Below are 3004 nucleotides of genomic sequence, written 5' to 3'. Positions count from 1 at the left end.
TGCAATTATGCTGTATTAACTTAGTTAATTTAATGAACTGCACCATTCTTTCATGTATTAACATGAATTGTTTAAGTTGAAATGTGTATATGCTTGGCCATTCTGTATTAGCTTAAAAGGGCATTCCTTTGTTCGGACATCACAAAATTTCTGTGGGTGAAATGTAGGTCCAAGCGAGGATCCAAAATCTAGGACCAAATTTCTCAGGTACCAAGATTAACCTAAACAATTATTAATTAATAAAATAAGATACAGAAAATTAACAAAAGTTGGTATTAGATATTTTAGTATCTTTTTTTTTAATTTTAAATAAAATATAGAAAATTTCCAGGTGTCAATGGTGATAACAAAATAACTTTTAAAAACATGTTTGTGTTGCAGAATTTCCTTTTTATACTTGATCAGTACCACACATATTTATTTAAAATTCAATAACAATTATTTTAATTAAGTATTTCGTTTATGAGTATGTTCTTTGTTAGTATAACGGTTCACAGCTTTTAAATGTGATATTTTGTCAGCTTTCACTTGTAGTTTTATCTCAGAAGGAATTAACTTAAACATTGATGAATGTTGCAAGTTAGTACATTCGTGTGACGACTTAAAACTCATCCCTATAAAAATTTCATTCAAAGTTTAGATCGTTTTTTGAAGAACCAGTATATTGACTTTTGCTTCGATTATACACTTTTTATCGGAGATAGAATCAGTCACTTTATCCAAACACTGACATAAACCAAGACGTTGCCGTTTACCATGCACCAGCTTACTACCAGGTAGCCATACATGTAACATGTTCGCCAAAACAAAATCGGGGTCACTCTACCAACAGTTACACATGTGCTTGGAATATCGCTTTTAATTCAATCAAATAAGATTAAAATCACCTGCTCTTTGTCTTTGTATCGCATACTTTCTGGATATATGCGGTGTTAAGATTACATCTGATAATAGCATACGAAATCACGTCGTGTTTGACACAACATTCATCGCTATAAACTCCAATAAACATGTGTCGAACTTATGTTGTCACTCGGACGCTTCCTTGTAAAACGTATATTGAAGTTAAGCGCTGTGATGATCTCGACCTCGACATGAGTTTACTAACAACAGACGATATTCCCGTACTTTAATCTGAATTATTTGAAATCGTGAACATAAAAAGAAAACGTGCATTGGTCGGTTCCTCGTCTGAAAATACATCCATATTAAACAATAGGCGTATGACAGACGAGGCCAAAGCCTCTGGTCAGATTACATGTTTATCGTTCGGTTCACCTATGACCTCGTTTGTTTACCTTGCTCCCGAGATGTGACGAGAGTGCTCCTCGAGCTCGTGCGATCTAAATGTGCACGATGCAAGTATTAAATACTGTAATATTTATCTTAAAAGTATGACACAATAGAAGTTTTTGATTTAGAATAAAAAACACGCACAAGTAAAAATGAATCGTGTTAATCTCTGGCAGTAAAATATTTATCCCATGATGCAACACACACGAGTTTAGCGGGAAGTCTGATAGCCATGTTTGAATTCACCGGATGTTTATTTCCAGAAGAAAAGTATAAACAAACACGACGATAGCCTAAAAACGAAGTTTGTTTCCCGTCTAACTGAAGAAGATCGACTTACTTCAAGTTACCGACGAATGAATATCAGCTTTCTCGTTGTTTTTGACGACCGATGCATATTTTTACCGACAAACATCGTTACGAGACAGGGTAAGTTTTAATTATATAATCTTCTTCACGTTCTGACATCGTTTCACATTATACGACGATGAATTTGATATAGATCTATTCATATCAATAATACCTAATTATTTATTTTTCAGGGTTTTGATGATTAATTTATCACAGATTACACGGCCGAAGGAAACGCAGTACCGATCCATGTGTTACAATCGTAAGTTTTCAATTTTATTTATTTATTATTAACGATCTTCGGCCCGACTTAAATTGCATTTTTTCCCCACTCACACAACCCTTGTTATGATTATGACGTACATACGTATTCACAAACAATGGTGAGGAAAATTTGTGTTTTGGATAATGAAACCTTTCGTGGAAGATCTTTACCTCCACATTCTTTTGAGGATCGATGTTTGCAGATTATTGCATCAAATTGAAACGATTAAATGAAATAGGTGAATTAAGATGAATTATAAGTAAGTAACATTGTTTTATGTATAGTATATTGCAGTTTCACATTGATATGAACTGATGGAGAATTCGGGAGTAGCTTGATTTAATTAATAATTAAGTCATCCTGGCAAGTTTTATTTTGTAGCTTTGTGTGGCTGGCTTAAATTTTCTTGATAAAAAGGCTTCCAAAGCAAACATAATGAAAATGATAGCAAAGTGATCATGAAAAGTACATAAGTTAAAAAACATACATTATCTTCAAAAACTTGACAATTATTCTAATTTTGAAATAAAAGAATATTCTTAAAGTCTTTCTTTCTTCCAACAGAGACTGAGTCTTCATGCAGTACATTCTGGAATGAGGAACACCGCATGCATTGTGGTCCAAATTGATGGCATTGACTTAACACAAAGCAGAAAGGAATGAAGAGAAATTAAGAAGTTTAATTTATGTTTCACATTAATTAAGATTATTCGAGATATGTTATCTGTCGATGTATACAACATTTCCTTTCATAATAAAAGTGTAAACATTAATATATATACAAAAAAAAATCATGTATATAATCTAAAAATCCTTGTTAGTTATTTGTTGTACTAGCAAAAAATATAATATAGTCGTCTCAAGCTTGGTTGTATTGAAATCCCCGGGGACAGTGACAGATATATCACTACAGTACGTGCTACATCGAACAACACACCATTGTTCAAATTGTCAATCAACATTTCATTTAGTCAGTATTTAGAATTGGTTCCAAAATTATGATAATCTTTTCACAGTTTATTAGAAATAATGTTAAATTCGATAGAAGAAGTCTTCGACCGTTGCTTGTTTTTGTTTATTTTAAGTTCACGGACA

At 32.5% G+C, this 3004-nt stretch overlaps 1 long non-coding RNA gene across 1 annotated transcript; it reads left to right on the top strand.

The window, feature by feature from the left end:
- The first annotated feature begins 1594 nt into the window (after positions 1-1594).
- LOC117320524 lies at positions 1595-2635 on the top strand. The gene is made up of 3 exons (XR_004531073.1): positions 1595-1722; positions 1836-1906; positions 2474-2635. It is a non-coding gene; the product is annotated as an uncharacterized LOC117320524 (long non-coding RNA).
- The last annotated feature ends 369 nt before the right edge of the window (positions 2636-3004 follow it).

Source organism: Pecten maximus, unplaced genomic scaffold, assembly GCF_902652985.1.
Source record: "Pecten maximus unplaced genomic scaffold, xPecMax1.1, whole genome shotgun sequence".
In the NCBI taxonomy this organism is placed as follows: domain Eukaryota; kingdom Metazoa; phylum Mollusca; class Bivalvia; order Pectinida; family Pectinidae; genus Pecten; species Pecten maximus.
The sequence above is the reverse complement of the archived record's forward strand: the minus strand, read 5'-3'. Positions and strand labels throughout refer to the sequence as shown.